Source organism: Arvicanthis niloticus, chromosome 8, assembly GCF_011762505.2.
Source record: "Arvicanthis niloticus isolate mArvNil1 chromosome 8, mArvNil1.pat.X, whole genome shotgun sequence".
NCBI lineage: Eukaryota > Metazoa > Chordata > Mammalia > Rodentia > Muridae > Arvicanthis > Arvicanthis niloticus.
This window is the reverse complement of record NC_047665.1, coordinates 73823290-73849904: the sequence shown is the minus strand read 5'-3', so window position 1 is coordinate 73849904 and position 26615 is coordinate 73823290. Positions and strand designations below refer to the sequence as shown.

Here is a 26615-nt window from a genome sequence, read left to right as displayed (position 1 = left end):
TTAGTCGTAAGCACCTAGTGGAAAATTACTCTAAATATATGTGCTGTAGAACCCTCAGGGGAGTGGATGTGAAAGGTATCTGGAGTTTCTTCAACCCCAGAAAACAGAACAACACGCTCATTCCTCTGCAGACAGCTCTACTGAGGTAGGTGGGCAACGGCTAGGACCTTCTCTGCAGCACTTTCAGAGCCTGCGCTGGAAATTCTCCTAGCCTATATTGTATGCATTCACTTTTACTACAGGGACGTAGCATTAAGGGTTTCATTTCCTAGGTACCCTGCAGATTAGAAGGACAGAAAGTTGTCAGTTATCAGCCTGTGTCTTGGGGTGGAACTTGTGAGACCCATTGTTTTGGGGCTATCTCAAGGAAGTTTCCCTTTTTATTCTTTATCCGTGGGTGGCTGAGCCCATGATAACACGGCAGTGTGCAAAACAAAAATGAAAAATGCAAGATAAAACTAAGTCATGGTGTACACACCTCCTTGAAAGAATGTAGCTACACAGGAAGGGCATATTTCACCATCCTCAGTATTAATAAGGATAGAATTGATATTTTAATGACAAGATGTGGGTGCTTCATAACCACCAGCAATAATGATAGAGTTGGGAGTATCTTGAGCAAAAGTGACATGGTCCTTGCTGAATTCAGTAGCCCAGGCATGTAATCCTAGCAGTCTGGCACATGACAGCAGGCCAGCCTGGGCTCTGTGGTAAGACTCTGTCACATGCATATTCATATCTTCTCTCTGCCTCCTCCCCCTCCCCACTCTCATTCTTTTGCTTCTTGGGATATGGGGAGTGGGGTGGGGTGTCTCTGTCTTTCTGGATGGACATGCACAGTAGCCCATCTTCAGGGCATACTGTTCACACTCACTGTGGCGTAAATGGTGCCTCATTTCCAAGCAAGGCCTGCACAACCACATATACTGGCCCTTGGACACATTGTAACTCACCTGTGGTGAGTAATGATAGGAGACGGATGACCCATGGCAACACATAGCAACCCCACCTGGCCCAGCCTCTGAGGCAGCTTCTCAAAGGAAATGGCTATAACTGAAGCTCCAGAGAAGTCAGCAGGGTTAGTCAAGACAGAGGAAAGGAAGTTCTGTGTAATATGGACAAGAACAAGGGGTTTGGAATCTATGGGAAGCAAGGGGTGAATGTAGGGAGTCTTGGGGACTCCTGTTGCTGCCGTCTGTGACACTCAGTCTCCTAGCTTACAAACCCAGGTCAGCTGTGCCCAAGCTGTTCTCTAAGTAGCCCTGGTGACATCTGCTTGTCTGGAGAATTTGGTTCAGAAGCTCTGGGTAAATGTGACTCCCAGAGAAGATCCCCACCTTCAGACAGATGGCTCCAGATGTCAGCTCCATTCCTGCCACCTGTTGAACCTGATCAGATGTCAAATGCTTCGATTCACACAACAACCAAGCCGATTGTGATACTTGGCTATTTAAAACTTTTTAATGTAATGCTTACGGAATTTAAAAACAAAATAAAGTTTCCTTGAGGTAAAGTGAAACGTTTTAGTCAGCTCCCAGAAGAGTAGCAGCTAATTCTATATTGTAACTGAGCACAATCAACTTACACAGAGTAAAATGATGCTACAGAGGGAATTATGTGAGCATATGTAGAGACATGGATTTGTGGGTAAATGGAAGGATGGATTGACAGGCAGAGGAGTGGGTGACAGATAGGTGAAGAAATGGATGGATAGATGCTGGGCAGGTGGGTAAAGGAAGGGAAGGATGGCATATTAGCTACTCTTGATTGCTATGACACAATAACAAGATCAAGAGCAACTTAAGAATAGTTTATTTCAGCTTATGAGTTCTATTGCAGGAGTCCATAATGGAACAGAAGGCAAGCCAGCTGGTGGCCAGAGCAGAGAGCTGACAGAACAAGTTTTTCTTCTTTTCACAGAAAACAGAAAAAGCATAAAGTGTGGCCAAGCCATAAACTCTTGTACCCCTACCCCCACCCCCACCCTACCCCCTGCTAAATACCCCTGTACCCAGTGACATTCCTCCTCCAGAAAATCTCCACCATCTAAAGGTCCTAAAGTTTCCACAACCTGCCCAAAGACTGCCACCAACTGGGAATCATGTATTCAAATACACGTGACTATAGGGAATAGCTCTCATTCAAACACAGTAAAGAGAGGGATTAATAGCTGGGAGGCATCATAGTCAGCTTCAGTTGCCAATTTGACACATCAGTGAAGAAGGACTTCTGTGTAAGACTGGCCATGGGGACATTCTCTCTCTCTCTCTCTCTCTCTCTCTCTCTCTTTTAATTGGTTTTTTGAGACAGGGTTTCTCTGTATAGCCCTGGCTGTCCTGGAACTCACTCTGTAGACCAGGCTGACTTCGAACTCAGAAATCCGCCTGCCTCTGCCTCCCAAGTGCTGGGATTAAAGGCTTGCGCCACCACCTCCTGGTGACATTCTCTTGATTGATGGTTAATGTGAGAAAGACCAGCCCACTTTGGACTGTGCTAACCCTAGGCAGTGGGCCCGGGTATAATAGAAAAGTAAAAAGCAGAGAAAGCCAGAGGGAGAAAGCCAGTTAACAGCATCCCTCCATGCTCTCTGCTTCAGCTCCTGCTTTGAATCCCTGCCCTGTCTTCCTTCAGAGGCAGATTGTGACCTGGGAATCCTAAGATATAATACGCAACTTTCTATCCCAGGTTGCATTTGGTCATGGCGTTTCTAACAGCAATAAAAGGCAAACCGGGGCAGAAATTGCTACTGAGTGTACAGCGTTGCTTGATGAACTTAACCAAGTTGGGTTTGGGGAGGGTCAATGAACTGTTTGAGTTGGGGCAGGAAAAATCATTGAATGCCCAAAGCTTACTAGGCTCTCTGTGGGTTCTTAGAAGATAGAAATAGTGAGATCAATACAGACAGTGGAGGTCTGGCTTGTAAAGTTTTAGAGGAAAGCAAGGAATCTACCAAGACAGAATATGTGATACATATTTAATTAAGAGTCTGTGAGCCTAAAACCTTTGCTTTAGTGGGAAAATGGATGCTGGTCACTTGGAGCTAAAAAACTCAGCCATAATTAATAAGAAACAAGTGTCCCTGAGGAGAGATCTTCTGAAAGTATTTCCTCAGGTCAGGACGCAACAGCTGTGATCTGTGGGGATCAAGGCTATATCTTAAGCTGGCAGCTGAACTTGGCCATGTGCAAGAGTCTCTCATGTGAAAAAAAAAGTCTCTCATATGTTACAGGTTTGGGAGGCATGAAGAGGTCATGCAGAACAGCTGAGGCTTTTGTGACAGGCAGGGTTGGAGCACAGACAGAAGCCTGGAGAGGCTATTGGTGAAAGTACAACCTCAGTTGCAGTGGAGACTTGACTATCTTTGTGATGCTATGATTGTGATATGTCCACCATGGGCAGCAGCGTAGGATGGAGTCATCCTGTGCCTAAGAGACAAACAGTGTGTGTTGTGGATGGCAGGATAGGGGATGTGGGACTGCCTAAGTCTTTTGGAGTGAGAATCATGAGTGAGTCCCAAATTTCAAACATTGAGCTTTTTACACTGTTGAATATCAGTTTTCCTTTGGTCTGATTATAACTGCTCTCTGATGCTTCTCTCTTAGAATAAGAGTATTTAACTTGTTTTCTTATTTTATAGGAATCATAGTAATGAGACTTTGAATTATTTTAAAGAGACATTGAACTTTTAAGTAATGGAGTATCAAAAGACTGTGGGACTACATGAGTTTATAGATGGGTAGATGACATGGTGGACAGATGAATAGGAAAAGAGATAGATGGATATATAAAGGGATGATGAAAGGAATGGATGGATGGCTGAGTGGGTGGATGGATGAATAGATGAATGGGTGGATGAATGGATGGGTGGATGGGTAGTTGGACAGATGGATGATGGATGAGTGGCTGGATGGATGATGGATAGATGAATGAATGGGTGGATGGGTGGATGAATGGCTGGCTGGCTGAATGGCTGGATAGGCAGATGGAAGGATGGGCGAATAGGTGGATGAATGATCAAGCAGGTGGTTGTTCAATCTTTTCCTGCTCTTTCATCTACTCTTAAGGAATGAATGACATTCAAGTAAAAAAATTCTCATCAGCTTCCTCAGATGTCAAGGTATAACCTTTCAAATACTTGTAATTTGACACCAAATTTGGGGTTTTATATGAAAAAGAAAACCACACACGTTTGAAAAAGTGTATGCCCAAGTCCGTTTGCTTCAATATTGTGCACACTCTAAGAACTACAGTGCCCGAGGGTGTTCGTCACTAGAGAGCTGCTCATATAAATCATGAATTTTAATGCACACTCTAACAGTAAACAGCCTGGAAGTGAGGGTAGGAACTCTCATTTCACCAGACCTTAGTATCGTTTTAAGGTGCATTATCTTATTTTTTTCCTTCTACCAATCTGTTTTTCTCCTGCAACAAGTTTATTGTTGCCAAGAACAAACAAGGCCATTCCTGTAAGATGTTACTTGAAATCCCTTGAGCTAATCAGTTAAGTCCTTGCTTATAAGTTCTGCTTTCCCCATAGCTATGTGACATAATTGAAATGTTCTGCCACAATATAACAAAAGTCATATCTCCTAAAGTTTTCATAACAACATGGTCCTAAAGCATAATCAAATGTGTTTAGTACTCATATTTCAACTTTCCTTGTATTTAAGATATGGTATATATTCTCATATACATAATATATTCTATAACTTTAGTATGTTATCTATTTCTACTCCAGGTCTGACGTTTCTTTTAAATTATCACCAACACACACAGGCCATTTAATGGACACTAATCTTTTACCCATCAGATTCTCAAAATTCTAATCATTATCCATGTTTGAGATCTCATATATTTTTAGTTATTTATTAGAACAGCAAACCAATTTCACTTTGAATATCTGTATTATGTTACTGTGAGCAGTACAAGTTAAACCAGTAACAATTACTTTTCTCATAGTTACGAAGTCTAGGAACTTAGAATTGCCATCATCTCAGTGTACTTAAGGAGACAAGAGGTGAGAATTTATTTCTTAGCAAGGAAACTAACTTTATTTCAAAATCTTGTCACCTGTTTTTACAAACATATTTGACTCAATGTCTAGTTAAATTTTTTTTTTTTTGCTTAAGATTAACCATCTTATAATGCTAAGAAAACATACTTAGCCATTTCATGCTATACACTTCTTATAGTAGGCATATTTAAATTACACACCATTCTTACACATCCATGAAAGAAAAACAATCAGCATAATTAACTATGTTCCTGACAGGCTTTCACTTCTAGAGTCCAGCTCTTCTGAACACATGGTGACCCAGTGACATCAATGCATAGCTATTTCTGTTGATAAATATTAGTCGTACAGAGTAGTTGCTTCCACTGTGTGTTGTGTTCCTATATAACACACCTCGATGATAGTAATTCAGCTCTCTCCTGATGATAGTAATTCAGTTCTCTCTCTGACCCCTTTCCCATCTTTCTTGTCTATTGCTATTCCCTGTTGGTTCCTCTTCTGCTTTTATGTCCTCCCCCCTCCTAGAGTCTGCATATGAGGAAGAATGGGACCCTTGTAGTCTGGCTTGTTTTGCTTAACAGGATGCACTCCAATTCCACTCACTTCCCCAAAACTGATGTGGACAAAATTTTTGTTCTTCTTAATGGATGAAAAACACTCCATTACACAGATTTCTTTATCTATTCCTCCACTGATGGGCATCTGGGCTGATTTCATGGCTTAGCTGTGGCAAACAGTGTCCTCATCATAATAACCATGATGATAGAGCTAACTACTGAATACTGACTTCATTTCCTTCAGGTATATACCCTGGAGCAGTAGAGTAGGATGGTATGGTAATTCTAATTTTAGTCTGAAGAACATCCATGAGGCTACAGTAACTTACACTCCCACCAACATGTTCGGGGACCCTGGCTGCCCTCTGCCTCATTCCAGCATTTGTAGTTTATTTTCTTGATGATGGCCATTCTTACTGGGGTGGGATAGAATCTTGGTACCATTTTCATTTGTAGCTCCTTGGTGGCTAAAGACATTAAACTTTTTTCATGTACTTTTTGTTCATTTACATCCCTTCTTTTGTATCAGTTCAGGTTATCGCCCGCTTCCTAATTAGATTATTGGGGAGGGGGTTGGTGTTTACTCTTGGATGTTAATCTTCCCTGGGAAGATTGTAAGATTGCTTGTAAGGCTTTTCTCTCCTTCTGTAGGCTGATTCTTCTGATAACTGTTTCCTTTGCTGTGCAGAGCTTTTAAATGTCATGTGATTCCACAAATGTCCATAAATTTTTATGCAGAGTTGTCCTCTGCAACATCAAGAGTGAGCATTGTCTTTCTTAAGACTACATGAAATGGAAAGTCCCTACCTCCCATCTGGCTTTGCAGTTACTTAGAATTGGCTGCCTCTAAACTTCTGCTTTTAGAATACTGATAAACCACCTTTGGTTCACTCTAGTAAACTCTACCCAGGCCCCTTTTCTAATAACCTTATCCCTATGAATTAAAAGAAAACTTACCTCTTGCGAATAGATTTCCCTAGGCCATCAATGCCCCTCTGTCTGTGTTGATGCCTGTATGAGTGTGCCAACAATGGACACTGCCTGGCCACGCATCACCCATGGATTCTAAGGTACTATTCAATGCCAATGGTACTAATTTTAAACATTAAAATTAGTACAACATATCATATCCAGAAGATGTTAAGGGGTGTGTTAGAGTACATTGTCACACATATTTGTACCAGTGCATTTAAACATGACTGGAAAGACATCTGTCCAAATATTCCCAACAATCATCTATAGGTACTAAGACTGGGGATATTTGGTTTTCTTTGTGTTTTTCTGTAAAGTTAGCAGTCTTCTTTCTAGTAATTATGTAACATGTTTTTAAAGGTAATAAACATTTATAAAAGATGTAAGAGATAATATTTATAGAAAATTGGGAAAAATAGGCACTCTCCCTCATTGTGTGTGTATTTGTGTCTGTGTATCTGTGTGTATGTCTGTGTGTCTGTGTGTGTGTGTCTGTGTATGTCTGTGTGTCTGTGTGTGTGTGTCTGGGTATGTATCTGTGTGTGTCTATATATGTGTGTGTCTGTGTATGTCTGTATGTGTCTGTGTATGTCTGTGTCTGTGTGTGTCTGTGTATGTGTCTGTGTATGTCTGTGTGTGTTGTTTGTCTGTGTATGACTGTATATGAGTCTATCTCTGTGTGCATGTCTGTGTATTTGTGTGTGTGTGTGTATGTCTCTCTGTGTGTGCCTGTGTCTGTGTATGACTCTGTGCGTGTGCCTGTGTCTGTGTATGACTCCATGTGTGTGTCTGTGTATGTGTGTCTCTGTGTCTGTGTATGTGTCTGTGTGTGTCTTTGTGTGTCTCTATGTCTCTGTGTGTGTTTGTGTATGTCTCTCTGTGTGTGCCTGTGTCTGTGTATGACTCCATGTGTGTGTCTGTGTGTGTCTGTGTCTATGTGTGTCTTTGTGTGTGTCTGTGTCTCTCTGTGTGCCTGTGTCTCTGTGTGTCTGTGTATATGTGTCTGTCTGTGAATCTGTGTCTGTGTGTGTGTGTCTGTGTGTCTATGTGTCTGTGTGTGTGTGTCTCTGTGTGTGTGTGTCTGTGTCTGTGTGTCTGTGTACACATGCTATGGAGGCATTTCAGTAGGTTGGGAAGACCCTGGAAGTATACTTAAACTTTGCATTTCACCATCACATTAAGCATAGGATCAGAATTTTCTTCTCAGACCTTTGAAGTCCTCTGCAGCCCACTCATCCTCCTCTGTCTATTGTGTGAGTGACATTTGGGTGTCAGGTTAATGGATGAAGCCACCCTGGCCATAACGGCACATCCCTTCTTCCCCATTTTCCCTTATATAACCCTGTTTTGCTTCCCTTGGAGTCCTAGTGACTTTAGAGTCTCACCTCAGTTAAGCATTTGTGTCTCCTCTGTGGTCCATCGCACCACCTGAGCAGAATCCTTGACTGTCAGTGTGCAAGTTAAGTTTTCCTCCTTGGAAAAGCAATTGCCAAGATGGAATGGAATGTGAAAGAGATGTCCTGGGAGGAAATTCATGAAAAACAAAGAGGAGGTAGCAGGAAGAGACAAGGCAAACACCCAGATGAGAGCAAAGTCTGAATCCAGTGAAAGGGCAAAAGGACCGGACCAAGTGGGAGGGGGCAAGGACCAGCAGATTGCAGGACAGTTCTGACCACCAACATTGAGAAATTCCTCAACAAAATGACCTTTTCATTTTGAAAAAGCTCCAGTACTTATCTTTGTATTAGTCCATTTTACCTTATGAAGAGAAAATAATTCTCCATAGTCACAGTTCCAAAGAAAGTCATGATTTACAGTAGCACGCCAAGTTAGATATTTATGCAACTGGCAATACAGAAAGAGGTGGACAGGGGACAGGATTAGGAACCAAACTTGTGACCCATTCTCCAGTGATTCCAACACATAGTTTTTGTGTGCTGTTTGATTATAGACCAATCTTAATCATGCATTATTCATGCATTGATCTTACTTTTCCTATACTTAATTCTCTTGTCTCAACTTACGACATGCTGTTTTTTTTTTTTTTTTTAACTTTTTTTCTACTACATGTATTTTAATAAGGCATCTTGTACATTTTGAAATACAGTTGGGTATAAATTAACTGGTGATTATTTTATTGAATACTAAGCATGGGAGCAGTCATTATTTATCCCCAGCCTTTAGACTTTAATCTCATCTCTCTAGCTCAGGTCTTTGTTTTTGTCCTAATTGTCCATCAGCGTTCTGTCCTTAGGACTTTTTATGACAAAGGCTTACTTAGGGACCTACCCCAGCAGAGCGCTCTGATGTTCCGAATTCACGTAGGCACAATTAATCAATGTTCATAACCGACTCTGGTACACACTTGAACTCCTCCTTTACTCCACCTCCAACACCCTCCACTTTCATTTTCTACTTCATTTATTTCTAAATTGCTTGTAATTTTATGAATACAATCCTCTTATCACCGAGGGAGAGAAAGGATCAAGATATATGGGAGTCTGTAGCTGAATTAATCTCCAAGAGATGTTTCAGTCATTTCCCTCCAAACAGCACTTTAATAGAGATTTAAAATATGAACCAAGATAAATGTACACAACAGAGAAAAGCCAAGAACAGTTAGAATTTATTTTACTAGAGAGCTGAGAACAGAAAATCCCATTGTGGACAAAAGTCTCTTCCTACTCCGATACTCTGTATATATTTAATCAATCAGGAAAATCAAATCAGAAAAAAAAATGCTTTAAAAAGCAAGAGTGTTCAGATCAGAAGTGGGGTGGTTTCCATTACTGAACAACTAAACTGGTTTATTACTAAAGGGTAAGTGTGTTTGGTCACTGTGGCATTAAAGGGGAATTCAGAGAATTAAGGTGTGAATCGTTCAGTATCCATGTGAAATTAGAATGAGCAGACATCTTATTTAGAATGATTGATGGCCCCTGCTGAGATGAGCAAGTGTGGAAAACATATGCCACCTGGTTTTGTGTTTTGGCTGCCAGATGGCGCCTCACCCCACCCAGCCCTGGGCTGTCCCTCCCACCTACCAGCTCAGTCCCCTCCTTGTCCCACGCCCTCTCCATTCCCTATACCCTACTCTCCTGTCTGGTCGGGAATGGGCAGTGATGTATGAGGCCCATGTGTATTCTGCACATTATTGAATAAAACAAAAAGCCTAGAGACCTGGAAGGGAGCAAAGAGGGGGAGGAAGGAAGGGGGCAGGACCAGGTATGGGAAGAGACAGGAGAGAAGTTCAGAGGACCAAGAGAATTAATAGAAATAAATAGCAGTGGGGGGTGGGGAACTTAGGGAACCACTAGCAAGTCCCAATGCCAGGGATGAGAGATGCTCCCAGGACCCAGTGGAGATGACATTAGCCAAAATACCCAACAGAGGGGAGATAGAATCTGACAAGATCACCTTTGGTAGATAGACATGGCTCCCAGTGGAAGGATGGGGCCATCCACCCATCTCAAAATTTCTAACCCAGAATTATCCCCATCTAAAGGAAAGGCAGGGACAAAAGTGGAGCAGAAGCTGAAGGAAAGACCATCTAGAGACAACCTCACCATGCAATCCATTCCATCTGCAGACACCAAATTCAGACACTATTGCTGATGCCATGATGTGCTTGTAGACAGGGGCCTGGTATGGTTGTCCTCTGAGAAGCTCTGCCAGCACATGACCAATACAGATGCAGATACCCACAGTCAACCATTGGATTGAGCCCTGGGACTCCAATGGAAGAGTTGGGGAAAGACTGAAGGAGCTGAAGAGGATTGCAACCACATAGGAGAAACAACAGTATCAACTAACCAGATCCCTCAAAGGTCCCAGGGACTAAACCATCAACCAAAGAGTATACATGGACTGGTCCATGGCTCCCACTACGTCTCTAGCAGAGGACCGCCTCATCTGGCATCAGTGGGAGGGGAGGCACTTGGTCCTGTAGAGGCTTGTTGCCCCAGAGAAGGGGCATACTAGAGGGGTAAGGCAGGAGTGAGTGGGTAGGTAGGTGAGAGAGCACACCCTCTTAGAGGAAAGGGGAAGAGGATGGGCTGGTGGGTTCGTGGAGAGGTGGCCAGGAAGGGGGATAATATTCGAAATGTAAACAAATAAAATGATTAATAAATTTTTTTCAAAATGACATTTCTCAAGAGAAGAGCACAGGGGCAGGGGATGGAGAAGCCTATATTCAAATGCTTTGTTTTTCAAGACATATTTTTAAATTTATTTATTTGTGTGTGTGTGTGTGTGTGTGTGTGTGTGTTTACCCACTTGTGTGAAGGTCAGACTTGGTTCTACCATGCAGGTCCCAGGATTGAACTCAAGTTGTCAGGCTTGGTGGCCTTACCTACTGGGCCATCTCCCTGGCCAGCAGGACATATATCAACAGCATCTGAATGTCATACATAGTTGTCTCACCTACTAGAAGATAATCCTTCCATCTTCAATGCCAAGACTTTTCCTGGAATGCTCATTGTATAAATGATTTCTAAAAAGTAAAAACATGATCAACTTAAAAGACACCCCAAAACGAAGTGAACTTTGGACAGTCTGGGGTCTGTGAACCCGAGATTTTTCCCAGGAGTCTGCCAGAGTATGCTGAAGACCCCTTTGAGTTGAGGTTCTAGTACTCCTGACTGTCTCCCCTTTTCTCTCAATGACAGTGTGACACCAGTGGGGTTAGTCTGTTCTTGGTTCTGCTCCTCTCCTTCAAGAGAGAGTTACCCAGGTGGAGTTGTGCCACCCCCTGCTACCACTTTCTGTCACCAAATTATAATTGACCTGATCTTAGAGCCAGGCTTTCTTTGAGGGGAAAACTCGTTTACTTGGAATCAAACATTTTTTTAATGTAAACACTTACATTTTAAGGTAGGAATGGTGCTGCGTGCCTTCTATGACAGCACTTGAGAGATGGAATTAGGGGGATCCAGAATTTAAGGTAATCCTTGGCTACATAGTGAGTTCAAGGCCAGCCTAAGACATAGGAGACATCATCTCAAAAAACAAAACAAAACAAAACACCCCCCAAAACAAAAACCAGACAAACCTGAATACATAAACAACTTATATTTTGCTATGAATTAATATAAATACAGTATCAAGCACTAAAGTAAATGGAAATTGGATCTGGGGATGTGGCTGTCTGAACTTGCTGCATAGCAAGGCACTCGGCTCCTTTCCCAGCCTAGAAAAAAGAGAAAGGACCAAAGTAGGAAAAGACAAAATTCTGAAGCCTGACTGTGTCTAATATGAGCACTAGAATTTGGTAAGACAAGCCAATACGTTTGTCCAAAGTTATGTGGAACTGTATTTAGGATACACGCACCTTTACTCCCTAAGTTACCTTCCTTGCTTCCTTCCTTCCTTTCTTCCTCCCTCCCTCCCTCCCTCCCTTCCTTTCTTTCTTTCTTTCTTTCTCACCCAGGAAAACAGAAACAACATTAATTCTGTAGAAGTTGTTTGGCTTAAGGATTGGTGTTCTAGTTTGATTTTTTCTGTTGCTGTGATACACACCATGACCAAAAGCAACTTAGAAATAAATGGGCTGTTTGGCTTATGCTTCCCGGTTATGACCATTGTTGAGGAAGCCCAGGAAGGAACTCACAGTTGAAGCAGGAACCACTGAGGAAAGCTCTTTTACTGGCTCACACTCACCCAACTTTCTTAGGACTTCAGACCACCTGCCCAGGGGAAAGCATTACCAACAGTAGGCTGGGTCCTCTATATTAATCAGCAATTGAGAAAATGTCCCACAAACATGCCTGCAGGCCAATCTAATGAGGTAATTCCTCAATTGAGACTCCCTCCGATAACTCTGAGCTGTCAAGTTGACAGCTGAAGCTAACTACAAGACTTGGTTAAGCAGATATTGGGGAACTAAAACACATAAAGAAGACCCTGAAATAAAACCAGGAAGGAAGTGGTCGCTATACCACACCCCTCAGAACTGCAGGATCCATAGGAGAGTTGGGGTGATCAGGACCAGGAAGCTCTGTAGAAGAGAGGCCGAATGGAGACTTAGGCCTCTGGGGAGGGTACAGAGAAATGCTTCTGAAGGGAAGGGCAATATGGGTGTGTCTGTAAAGGCTGTTGGGTAACCAAGAAGCCAGAAGCTCACAGACATGGCAGTTGCCCCTTCTTCCTCCCCTTGCCTTCAGTCCCCTTGGGCCCCCTACAGGTGGAATCTTACAGGGAGCTAGTCAGAAAAGACATCTTATGGGCAATGTCCCAGCCCTGGCTCTGTATAACAAGGTTCCTAGGAGGAAGAGAATAACTTTATAAGAAGAAAGCAAATGACTCAAACCTATCTATATCTTAAGTGTGTTTCTGTATCACTGCAAAGCCCACATTTTAAATGATGGGTGTATCTTATACAGTGATTTTTAAACCCCACTTACTTAAGCATTTCCTATTGTTAGACATTCATGTTTATGCCCCAGGTTTTGCTTTTGATAATAAAAATGTCTTGAAAAAGTCCCACATTTGTCCTCCTGTATGTTCCCTCGGGGCAAATTCTCCGAAGGTTAATCTCTGCGTCAGAGGGCATGGAAAGTGCCCTGACACCTCTGATTGCCAAACTGCTTTTCAAACCAATTGTTTCAATTTGTGCTGTCACCAACAGTACATGGAAATGAAAATGAATTGGCTGAAACCTACTTATGTTCCCCAGATCTCTGTGCTTGTAAGAGTCAAGGCAATGCCTTGAATTCTCAAAGCTTCTCACTCTGACCTGGTAAGCAAGCAGACACGCACACGTGCACACACCCACACGTCTGTGCTTACTGCACAGCAATTAGGACCTGTGACCTCACTTGGCTAATGTTCTAGACTAGTGAACAGAGATTTGATTTACAAATTTGGGTTGTGTTCAAAAGTAATCCTTTAGATTTAGGCAACTAGGTTACTAAGCTTCTTTTATTTTTAGGCAGGAGCTCACTGTGTAGCCCAGGCTGGCTCAAATTTGTGATCCTCCTGTCTCAGCCTCCTGAATTCAGACATTACAGGTTTGTACCACAATTTCTGGCTGAAGAACCTTTTTTTCTCCTCTTTAATTTCCCCCACAGTGCAGACACTCTAGGAATCAACCTTCGATAAGAGCAGACTATTTAAAGGAGTCTTAAATTTAGTCTTAAGCCTGTACTCCCAGTCTGTATGAATAACTAGCACAGGCTAGGAACCATTAGCTGGTAACTTTGAAGGAAAAAAAGAGCATGACTTAAATATAAAAGTCATTTAAGACTATTTAAACGCAGAGTTAATTTTCCTGAAAGTACTTGAGATAAAATGAGTAACTATCTTTGCCTTTGGGTTTATATCCTTACCTTTTTATTTTTAAATATTAAAAACTATAACTTTATTATATTTTAAGTTTTAAAGATTTTAGTGACCTTTAATTTAAAAGTTTAAAGAGATTCTCTATGTCCTTGAGTGTGTAAGAGTGCATGGAGTCTTCTTATGTGTGAGTTTGTTTCTGTTGTCCTGTGTGTGTGTGTGTGTGTGTGTGTGTGTGTGTGTGTTACCAGGTATGGAATCTAGGGCATTTCACAAGCTAGGCATGTACCCTACTGTGTGCCTGTCTCTCTCACAGGCATGTACCCTATCGTGTGCCTGTCTCTCACAGGCATGTACGCTACCATGTGTCTGTCTCTCTCACAGGCATGTACCCTACTCCACCACATCCACGTCTCTCTTTTCACTTTTTATCTTGACATAAGGCCTCACTAAGTAGTCCAGACTGACCTTGAACCCACTTTGTAGCAAAGGAAAGCCCTGAAACTTCAATCCCACTGCCTCAGACTCGTAAGTAGCTGAGAATGGAGGCCAGCAGGCCCAACCCTCAGCCTACCCACAATGCCTTTGAATAGTGACTTTTTAAGCCAATGCTCTGTTTTTGCTGTTCAGGAGAGAAGCAAAGTTTATCAGCTATTTTGACATAGGACTATTTTATAAAATGTTACTTATAATAGATAACCATACAGGAAACATTTCGATTCCACACCTTTACATTGTTCTTTGCATGAATAAATTCACAGATCAGATAAAGATACCTTTGATTTATGATTTGAAACAAAAGGTTTTGTGCTAAGCAATTGAGATGGCTCCTAGGGAGAGGACCACCAAGCCAGATGACCTAAACTTGACCTCCAGGACTCACACAGTGGAAGGATGGACACTCCCACAGCTGTTCTCCGACCTTCACATGCACTCCACGGGGCACGCTTGAGAATGTGTATACAGTGAGTAAATAAATGTAATTTTAAAAAATGTTAAACTATTTTGTACTTAGAGCCAAACACAGTGGTATACATCTGTAATGCCAGCACCTGGGAGGCTGCTGCAGGAGGATCAGTAGTTCAAGGGCAGCCTGTATTAAGTAGTGAGTCAGTATTTAAAAAGAAAAAAAAAAGAACTTATTATATTTAAGTCCAGGCACACACTCCATAGCTTCACACATAACTCTATGTGGAAATGCATCTGTATTCACAAGCGAGTACTTGGAAGGCGAAATTCTGCTAATAAATGACCATTTCTACTTCCTTTAATTAACTTCAATAAAGCAGATTTCATGTAACAGTTTGTTCTATTAAATCTAAGTCATCCCCTCTTCCTTCCTAAATTTATGGCCTTTAATTTCAGTGTACCTCATATTTATCGAAACCACACCAAAAAAAAAAAAAAAAAAATCATGTCCTTGTTTCATGGGATTCAGGGTGGCTGTAAAGTTGTTTCTTTGTTTCCGTCCTTGGCCCTTTGGGTTGGTGAACTGTGGCATGCTTTGCTTGTTGTTGTGGAGAGGGTGGGAGGGGGAAGGAAGACAGAAGCCTCTGTCTCCAGCCTCCACATGGCTGGCAGACCTTGCCTAGTGTGAGCAGAGTGAGGGCCTGGGATGTGAACCATATTTTATGGCTATTCTGAACTGACAGGTTCAGAGCACAGAGCCTCCTCTGCCAACAGGGTAGAGTTGCAGGGCTGACGACCTTGCACCTTAAAGTAAGTAAATCAAAGGATGAACATTCAGAGCCAATTCTGAGGAACAAGCACAGCGCTGTAAATATGTGCTGGAGAGGAAAACATGGCACTGGGAGGAAGCAGACACACCTCCACAGCTCCTAGAAAGATCTAGAAAATGCAGCAACTGTGGGGTAAAGAAGAGCTGGGAGCGGCAGGGCTGACAGAAGCCAGGAGAGAACACACAGATTTGCCTCTTGACAAGGAGGACACATTCTGATGATATCACCTCATCAGAGGTAGAATATAAGACACCCAATAATACACTCTGAGAACAGAGACCATGGGAGAGTAGGGTGCAAAGACTCTAATCCACTCAGGACAGGAGAATTCGGTGCAGTAGTTAATCTGTGGTCTGCTCGAACCTTGCAGCTTTGCCAGTATCACGTGAATCAGACCAGGGAGGTTGGGGAAGAAAAGGGCCAGTCCCTGTGGAAAGACAGGCCACAGTGTGGAGGGGTGTGTGGCTATGTGGTTCTGCAGGGTTGCAGGCCACAGGGCAGATTGATAAGAACGTGGCAAACAGGCTTTGGCAGGAGGTCCAGACTGCCCACATGTCCTTCTGGAGGAGTGAGAGGCCAAAGCCCACAGACCTTTCTGGATCATTCACTCAAGTCACACGAAGGATAATCCCCATCTGTACTCATTCCATGGTTCATCTGTGCTCTGACTGCCTCTGTCCTTTTCCTTCATCCCATGACTGAAGGGATGCCATACTTTAACAGTGCAGCCTGAGAACCAATCATACCTGGCCTAGAACTTGCCATCCTATGGCTACACTGAGGCCCTAAGTGACTGTGATTGATACCAGGACCTTAGCAGAGGGGATGGAAGTCAGATGGGCTTGAACTTAATTCCCAAGTGCACAGACTGTGACCTTGTAAAGTGGCCTTGGGCAAGTTACAGAAACTGTATCAGCTTCAGTGTCTTCATCCACGAAGGGGGCAATACTAATAACTGTCCGCAGTTTCAGAAGGCCAATCCATCTCTTACTCACAAAGGTATTCACACATACTGAGACACTCTTGCCTGTGGCAAGTGTAACTGTAGTTCACATGGCAGGGGAGTGGGTTAGGCAGGAGACCGTGCTGCCCACAGAGAGTAGCTGAAGACAGCAAAGACTCCAGCTAGGCAGGAAGTCACCCTGTGCAGCTTCAGCTCTGTGTGGCTGAGCCCTTGTGATGTGTAGCACGGTGGTCACTTGGCTATGTGGTGCTGACCAATGAGAGACTCTTGTAACTTACTCATGTAACTTTATTTTCAATGGATTTTTGTCCCAATCTGCAGTTGGAGGCACAGAGCCAGAGAGGGGCTGAAGTTCACATTACAGAATTCCCTTCTATCTCAAACTTCAAAGGATTCCTGAAGGAATGTGTCACCCTCAGGTAATTAAATGGTATAAACACCCCACCTTAGAAGACCTTAGGAGGTCGTGTGTGTGTGTGTGTGTGTGTGTGTGTGTGTGTGTGTGTGGAGAGAGAGAGAGAGAGAGAGAGAGAGAGAGAGAGAGAGAGAGAGAGCACCAGCTGGAGGGGTCACCCCCATACCTCTGCTGAAAGTCCCTGGCAGGTTCTGTGTGGCCCAGGCTACATCCTGAAAGATTTACCTCGGTCTATCTTGACGGTTACTTCCTCTCCCCACCTGTTCCTGATTGCCGAGGCCTCAGCCCTGGCCTTGCTTCCTGCCCCTCTGACCCCACAGGCAGATACTTTTCCGTCAGGCTGACCCCTGGTTTCCTTCTGCAGCTCAGCGGTCTGAATTGGGCCTGGAATCTTCCCTGTGCCACATCCCACCAGAGTGCCCTTCAAGTTCACCCCACCTCCTGAGAGAGACCCAAGACTCATAGAATCGTTAATCCTCTAAGATTTTGAGCCACTTTAAAAATAAAAACACTGGATGACTTTAGGATTTAGGTTTAGTTATCAGTATGAACATAAATACAAATCGCATAAGCTCAAAAAGCCTTGCTCACAGAAGACTTGACCTTCTCTTGGTATGTGCACACTGGAAACCAGACCTCACTCATACATAATTAAAGATTAGTGATACAAAGTACAGCGTGGCATGTCTGGGGTCAGCCAATATTCACAGGGAAACCATGGTAACTGGTTGATTAGGGAAGAACAGCATAGTGGTAATTTTAATGCATTCACACTTGGTAACATAGTGGTCCAACCCTGCCTGGTAATGACTGCCCAAGGCCTGTGTCCACACACTGGAATACACAGCAGTCTCTCTCCTCAGGTGCAGATGAAGGAAACAAACATTGTCTTTTTTTTTCTTCTTTACAGATGAGGAAAGTGAACTAGTGTTGTTGACACTTGGACAAGGTCATAGCCTGTGAATATTGGAGCTGAGAGTTGAACCTTGGTAATCTAGGCCCCAGCTCCATGCTTTTAACAGATGTCTTCTGTCCTGCTTGATTTTGCGTTGTGTTGTCAACATGACACAAGCCAGAGTTACCACAATTGAGAAAAAAATGTCTCCATTAAGACTGGCCTGTAGGAAGCCCGTGAGATATCTTCTCAATTACTGAATTTTGTGGAAGGGTCTACCCTATTGTAGGTGGCACTACTCCTGGGCAAGTACTCTTGGGTGTTAAAGAAAGCAGACTGAGCAAGCCATGAGGAACAAGCCAGGAAGCAGCATCCCTGTTCTTCAATGGCCTCTGCAGCAGCTCCTGCCCCCAGGTTCCTGCCTGGAGTCCCGCCCAGACTTCCCTCAGTGATGGAGTAGGACTTGAGAGTTGAAAGATGAAGTAAGTCCATTCCTTTCCACACTGCTTTTGCTCATCTCTCTTTCTGCCCTCCAGCTCCCCCAGTGGCCCACTCTTACTTCATGGCCTCTCCTTTTGATTATTATTGCTACATATATGCGTATACATATACATACAACCTACTGAGTCCAATCAGTGTTGTTATGTATGCATATGTTTTCAGAGCTGACACTTGGCATAGGATAGGCCAGAAGGCGCATCCCTTAGGAAGATTAATTCTCCCTCTCTCGGCAATCTTTAGTTCCCTGTAGTTCTCTGTCTATGATGGGGCCCATTGCAATAGCCTCCTTCCACAGTAGCAAGTCCATTGATGACGTGGTGTTCAGATCTTATTTAGGCCGAAATACTGTTGCAGTTTCCTGTCATCTCAGGAGACACAAGGTCTTGGCAGACTTCCAAGTCCCCTGGCTTGTACAAACTTCCTGCTCCTTCTAAAATATTCCTTAAACCTTAAGCACAAAAATTGTATTGCAGATGCATCCACTGGGGCTGGACACCCACCCACGTGACTCCCTGTATTTTGACCAGTTGTGGTTTTCTGTGATGGTCTCCACTGCTGCCAAGAGAAGCCTCTTTAATGAGGGCTGAGAGCTACACTTATCCGCGGGTACAGGGTAAATATTTGTTTTTATATGTTTGCTTGCCATATGAGAGATTCTTCAAGCTGGGAGTGAGTTTAGTGGACAAGGGCAGATACCACTTCAAAGTGACTGCTGACTGTTTTCAATTGTTGACAGGGCAAAGCAGCAAGAAGCCAGAAACACGGGGAAGTGAGATTTTGCTCATATGTAACAAATGCTTAGTACCTGCAAGCCAAGAAACAGCAGAAGTCCCAGCAAATGCCCATGTGTGTCCATATTTGGACACCTAATTTAGACAACCCTAGAATTATGAGTCCTAAGCTTTCCCAGAAACCTCAGTCACTGGGTTTTCATTTTGCTTAACTTTACATGGAGGGTCACTAACACAAACCATGTGGAGAACCTGCCTAGGCTTTTGCTGGGTTTTGTTGGTTTGTAGAAACCGCACTGGCTTGAGTTTGTAGTTAGTATGGCTGTGACCCATTGCCTGCATCCAAGCAATCTTGGTGTGGTGACAGTTCGATGCTCCCACAGCTTCCGGTTATCGTTTGGACTCTGCCTGCCAAATGAGAAGTGCAGACATGTGCTCCGATAAAGTCCCAAAACACTGGCTCTGAAAACAAAAATCAAGAAACGTATTCTCGAAAAGTTTTGGTCAAAAACACTTTTTCTATTGATCCAAATATACTATATTTTATTAGTATAAATAATGAGGAAAATACTTTTCTGCTTTTCTGTGAGTGCTGCTCAGACACGGACTGTCCAGGCATGCCCTGCTGCCCCGCTCTGCCATTTTGCCTCTCTCCTGCACTCATTCCTTCTTTAATAGGGTTGAAAGTAGAGTTACAGAAACCAAACTGGGAACTTCCCTTGGTCTTGTATGTAAACATATCAACATCAACTATCACATAGGCCATAGCAGTGTACCATGGGAAATTCAGGTGTCTGGGGAGAGGGGCCCATTTATAAGCATCCACATTTTTTTCAACATTCATTTTTTTATAAACTATGTTGAATCCATTTGTGTACTTTTGAAGCTTCATTATTAGTAGGAAATGATGGATCCTTCAAAATCCATTCCAACACACAAGTTTGTTGAGATATCGCCTCTAAAACCTCTTCTCTGTAGAGCTCTAAAGACAATTCCAGACCGAACTAGCTGACTGAGCAAGCACCACCATAGCACACTGAGAAGGGACTAACCCAATCCAAAGCAAATAACTCCCTTCCCTCCACATTCCTGAGCAGCTAGGCATGTTCTTCCTACTCTTAGATGCCTATAATTCCTGGTCATGGAGTCAATTATGACATGTAGGAGCCAATAGACTGAGGTTTTCCTTTACGAACAGCACTCAGCCTCCTGTGTTCTTTCTCTGCTGGTCATGGTGAATTTTAGACACTTCTCTGTTTTTTTTCCAAGAGGTGTCATGGAGAAGTGGCATGCCTCACTGAGGATCCTTTACGGTCCGTGTGTCACTGTTATGGTTTGAATGTAAACTATCCCCTCAGGCTCCATCAGGTTTTGAAAGCTTGGTCCTGAGTTTGTGACCCTATTTTGAGGACAGTGGCACCACTGGAAAGTTGACCCAGGCTGTAGATGTGAGTTGCTAAGGGTGGACTTTGTATGTTAAGCTTAGCTGCAGTTCTGGTTCTGTTTTCTTCCTGGAACACTGCCACATGAAGTGTCTATCCCATATTCTCCCACCACTATGAATGTCACCACAGACAACTGCTATGTGACCATGCCTTCCTTGTCACGAGAACCTGAAAGCTCTCAGAACCAAATATATTCTTCCCCCCAATAAATTGCTTTGTTAGACATTTTGTCTCAGAGATGAAAAGTAACGACCACAGTCACCCCAGCTCCAGCACCTGGCAGAGAGCCTGACATACAGCAGGTGTTTGATATTGATGTTAAGATGAATGGAAACCAACAGAAGACTCCACTGTGCCTGTTTCCTTACTTTGAGCTTCTCTTCAGCCCCCACAGCCTTGCCTCACCCAGATGTTTCCCATTCATAGCTTCTCCGTTGGCCTTTTCTGATCTGGAATCCTCCCTCACTGGTCTTACTATCCAGGACATCCTTCTCCCTTGTAGAGGGCTTTAGTCCTCATTGGTCTCCTATCTCTCATCTTTCTACCCATATTTCACCCTGAAGGGAAATTCTATTCAAGATGTGACTTCCTCTTGCACCACGGAGATTATAATAAGAACACGTTTATCTTATGACATTTTTATCATTTGTGTAGTTGTCATTTTTCTATTCCAAATAAAAAGTAAGCTCATTGAGAAAGGGCAATGGACTTTGTGTTTTATCTGTAATAAAAGATGTTCGTAGTCCATTTTCTGTTGCTAATAACAAAATGATGTAGATAAGTTAGAAAAGAGGCTTGTTTTGACCCGTGGTTCTTATCCAAGGTCAAGAAGCTCAGAAACAGGCTTGTTGCCTGCAGCCCTGAGGTAATGCTGGAATAGGGTGGTGTGTATAGCCAACTTACCAAGCTGGCTTTTCAGAAAAAAAAACCCACCCTGAGATAACTCACTAACTGAATAGATCAATCCATTCACGAGGGCATAGCTCTATCTCCATCCTGCCCATTAGTGGTCCATAGCAGGGATGAAGTTTCAGCATGAGACAAGCCATATTCACACGATGGAAGAGGCTAATTATTAATGTGGTATTTTAGAGGTAGTTGTGACTCTCCAAACAATGACAAAACTTTAAAAATACTGGAATTGTGCTTAAATATGAATGTGCTAGCAATTAAGGGAATTAAGATGTTACCTTGTTTTCCATAGACAGAGGCTTCTTAGAAGTGGGATTTAGTAGGTTTTGATGTTTTCCTTTCTTAAAACATTAATCTATCAAGTATAAACACATTCATTTAGGCAGCTATTGCAAAAGTTTCCTAATTTTTTCCAACAGTGTGCAAAGAAAAAGAATTTCTATTGTGTTAGAGTTTTTTCTCCCTTTCAACCTCTTCTGAATTTTTTCTTCTGAACCTTCCCTATCCCCACACATGCACACATGCAAACGAATTCACAAGCCCTCCCACCCTCCACACATGCACACATGCACACAGATTCACAAGCCCTCCCACCCTCCACACATGCACACATGCACACAGATTTACAAACTCTCCCACCCTTCACACACGCATGAAGATTTATAAACCCTCCACACATGCGCACAGATGCTCATTGTATAATAGAAGGCTCAACGGTCAAAATTATATGATTTATGGCTGCAAATCTATTTTTTTTTTGCAATTTTCTGCTTTAAAGGCCAGCTCCAAAAGCTTCATTCCTCCTCCTGAGCACTGACTGTGGTAATACTGTAAGTCTCCATTCTCATCCTGGGAACCTCATTTTTATTTGATTTTGTTGGCGCCGCTCTATTGGAACGTGTATCGCTCGGCCCCTGCGGAGCACTGAGCAGGTGTGAGGGAAGCAAAGCATCTTTTGTTAATAGACGTTCACCCTGGGAGCTCATGAAAACACTGTCATTCCAATTGCTTTTATGAAAATTCTGTAAATTCCCATGTTGTGAATTTCTAGCTGAGCCCAGGAGAGCAAGCGTCCTTAGCACAAGCCAAAGATATGGTTGTTGCTATGACTGCAATAAACACTCAGCTTGCTTTCTCACAAAAATAAATCCAGATATTTAATTTGAATATCGAAATCATAGAAGAATCATATTAACATTGGGTTTGGCTCTTCTAGATGAAATGGAGTTAACTCTCAGTGAGATCAGCCCACAGGAAAACCATATGGCTTTCCTGGACAACTTCTCAAAGAATGAAGACAACGGAACCATCCGTTACCTGGTTCCAAAGTGCTGCACAATGGCACTGCCCACATCAGCCCAAGTCACATGCAAACATCTCAAAACCAAGGGAGTGTGGACAGTCCCCTCAACCTTGTAGTGGAAGAGTATGATATATTAGTCATCTACGTCTTCCTGGGCCCCTTGGATCAGCTTTCACAGAGGACCTGGGGGAGGCCAAGTCGTACTTTTCTCCTAGGTTAGGGCCAGACATACATGGTGGTACACTCTGTTGAGTTGGAAGGAAAGGCATAGCTTGCTATATTACAGAACTGTATGTGTCATTAGAAAAAGATGCCAGAATGCTTTATTTAAAACTTTGTTTTCTCAGGTTGTGTTACCCAAGTGTATCTTGGCATAGACAACTTCAGATTCAAAAATTCCAAGACGTACAGCGAGTTTCACATAACCGAGGCTATTACATTTGGTTGTCCGCCACTAACACCTTCCTCCTTTCTTGCTCACTGAGGAGTGAATTGATGACTGAATTTCCACTAAAAAATGTCACTCTCTTCTTGCAACCCACAGAGTCTGTTCCTGACAAGCTCACCTGCCTGCTCCAAAACAGAAAAACACAGAGTTCAGAGTGGAATGGGACCACTGAGGTGTTTTAGATAAGGCCATTAGAGTCGAAAGCTTGCCTTTCCGGGAACAACTTTCAGTAGAACGATCTAGCAGGCTGCTCTGAAAAACTTGCCAAATTGCTCATACTTGGCTAAAAAAACCACTGGCTCTTCAGAGGCGTATCTTTCTTCCACAGAGCAATTGAGGCTGTATCTATAAGAGCTGAGGAAACTCCCTTTCTGTCCTTGGAAGTTTTCAGGATGAAGAGGAACTCTTGTAAGAGAGAGTGACAGCTGACAGCCTGCCATCTTTACGTGCACTCAGCCATGCTGAAGTGAAGGTAACTCCAAGAAGATGCAGCCTTTGCAAAGAGCTCTTGTGGCAGCTGGGCAGAGAGCTAACTAGGCCTTGGTTATTTTTCCCCCATGGACCCTCATCGGGGAACTTCTGTACTTTTTTAAGTGTAAAAGTTTGGTTGTCTGTTGAATTTTCCCTACCCTTGAATTTGTCTGGGAGTACAGTCCTGAGGGAGGAGACCAAGTCTGGTCCTCCCATGGAGATTCCAGTCTTTGCCAACTGCCTGAGTTAGTGGACACAGACCAGACTGGTCTGAGTACAGCTGCCCGTCCCCAGTAATATTACCTTGTTTGTAGTTACATTACCTCAGCCTTTCATTGTTTCTACAAGCAGTATTGGGATTTAATTTGGGCCCCTTAGGCTTATGGGTAAGAATTTAGCTATAAACTACCGAGAATAGGAAAGATGGTGTCTGACAATCAGTGATCCGGGAAAATCACTAGAGCAAGAGAGGCCAGGTGGTTCTCACAGCTGCTTAAAATCTCCCCACCTAAGCGAGCCAGGTGTGGTGGTGGTGCACGCCTGGACTTCGAGCAGTAAGTTCAAAGCCACCTAGGTTGCACAGGGAGACCCTAGTGTGCCTCAAAACACAAAGCAAGACCAGGTGAGAAGGTTCGAGGTTAAGAGCACATTCTGCTCTTGCAGAGGACCCAAGTTTGGTTTCCAGCACCCACATCCATCATCTCATGGCTGTTTGTAACTTCAGCTCCAGGGTATCTAATGCCTCTGGACTCCAAAGTCACCTGCACTCAAACATGCATGCATGCGAGCACACACACTTAAAATAATAAAAATAAATCTTAAAATAACAACAATAACAGAGCACAAGACAAAAAGATCCTACTACCTTAACTGACCCCAAGTGACTATTATTGAAAGATACCAATAAAATGATGTGGTTCTTGCAAGGTAAGCATGATGATGGGGGAGGGGTGGCCGAAAGCTGTTGCCAGGTCCCCTGGTGCCTTGAAAGTGTTTTGCCTAAGTCACTGGCTCACCTTTTTCTTCACAGGCAGCTGATGAACCAGAAGACCAGCATGTCTGAGCAAGGAAATATCCACTGTGCAGATGCCCTGCGTAGCTCCCGTGACTGCAGGAAAGCCATCTTTACTTTCAGAGCAAAGCACTGGCCATCACTGGCTGTTTGTGCCTAGCACGGAATCTCTTTGAATATCTAGGCTGCCAATTATGGCTGTCCCATCTGTATTTCCCACCCAGGCAGGTCATTGGAAGAGAGAAGCAAGGACCTGGTGAATTCCATGATCAGTGTTCTGGAACTCTGGAAGAAAATCAGGAAGCCAGGGCTTTAAAAAAGGACACCCACACAGAACAGGAAAGCTAAGACCAGAGCAGGCTCCACCTGCCACCAAGGAAAGGAAAGGAAAACACTAGCCGTGATGTCCAGCAGCTCAGCAGCAGGAAACAGCATTGCTGCCCTCTATCCTAGACCTGGGAGGGCCTGGTGTTCTTTAGCTGTGCTCTTACAATGATGCCCTCTTCGTGCCTGCCTCTCTGTCCATGGCTACTGAAATGCCAGTGCCTAGATTTGTATGAAATATGTGAATGCAGTGGTTCGGATGAGTTGACCCACAGTTATGTCCCAGTTATTGCGTAGCTAGGTAAGTTAGACACCTTGTATTTGTACTAATGTTTATTCTGTTATACATGCCAGTGCTTCTCCAGACTCTATAACTGTTGAATATATGGGGTCATTGTTTTCACTTATCACTTGAGCACCCAAATTATTAGACAATAAATAATAAAATCTAAACCTGTGATGGTCTCCAAAATTACCATGAAGAAGAGAAGAGAGATTTTGTGGTGCTTGTCAAAGCAGATTCCCAAGCCACACTTCCAGAAACTCTGAGTTAGTGGGTCTGGGAGAAACTGAGGACTCTAAGCTGTTAATTTGTACTGGAGGTGATCATGACAGTTGTGGGAGGGACATAGCAGTAACTATCCTAAACACACCCTTTTGCCACACCCCATTATTTAAATGCCACTTTTTCAGTTGCCTATTCCCCGTCTTCAAATGTAGTGAAGTGGATTCCTGAGCTCCAGCCATGGATCCTAGTTGTCATCATACCTCATAGCTCAAGAATCACCTCCCACAAGACAGATCCCTGTCTTTGCAATGGCATCCTTTACTTTCTCCATTGGCTTTACCATTTTATCACATGGAGCTAAAGTTGGTACTCTAGATGCTTCTGCATATAGAATGAATGCACATGCAGTTGTTATTTCTTCTGAAAAATGTCTTTCGGTTCTAAAACAGGAATCCAGACTTACTTGTCCTTAGGAAAAGACTCCCCTATATCTCCCCACACCTCTCAGATAATGCAAGTCACTCTTAGCCCCTAGTAGATGGGTGCTAGAATTTTCTTGGGGTGCAGCAGGATCGAAGGGTTTAGGCTCCAGCTGGCCTCCTTGGACCCTAAGCTGGGGGAGGGTTTCTTTTCTTTACATCAGTTCATTCCTCTTCTTTCAAAAATTCTTGGGTTTGCCCCATTGCTTTGATTTTCAGTGTCTCCACCTGTTTTGTGGGATCAAGGTTTCCTTAGTTCTCTGGCTCGTAAGCTTGGGACCAGCCGTAAATACCCTCCCACTCATGATCCTGAAGCAAGCCACAATCCTTTAATCCTTTTGAAGTTGGAAACAGCTGGAAACAGGCTGACTGTAGAAAGAGCAAATGGAGACCAGGGGGTATTAAGTGTCTTGGGCTACTTTGTTCCATCAGGCATTTGACCACATGATTATGGCTGATGCTTCCTGGATGTCCCGTATTCTGAGAAGCCCCTCCCAGGTCCACCTTCTTGAATCCCAGGGCTCATCCTGGGTCTCTCTCTCCCCCAAAGACCTTCTTCCTCCTATGTTATTTTGATACTGACTCTATGTCATCCCTTCTTCTCTACTGGAGAGAAGGAAACTGGGAAGATATTAGGGATGGATCCCAAG

The 26615-nt window shown here is 43.3% G+C and overlaps 1 long non-coding RNA gene across 4 annotated transcripts; it reads left to right on the top strand.

Annotated features, from left to right (window-relative positions):
- On the top strand, nucleotides 1-25410 carry LOC143443381 (uncharacterized). 4 transcript variants are annotated; one of them, XR_013112327.1, is made up of 7 exons: nucleotides 1-145; nucleotides 14621-14783; nucleotides 16843-16940; nucleotides 17847-18313; nucleotides 18806-18945; nucleotides 23500-23643; nucleotides 24673-25410. It is a non-coding gene; the product is annotated as an uncharacterized LOC143443381 (long non-coding RNA). The 4 variants fall into 4 exon arrangements; XR_013112326.1 differs by having other exon boundaries at nucleotides 14580-14783; XR_013112325.1 differs by lacking the exon at nucleotides 14621-14783.
- Nucleotides 25411-26615: the final 1205 nt, after the last annotated feature.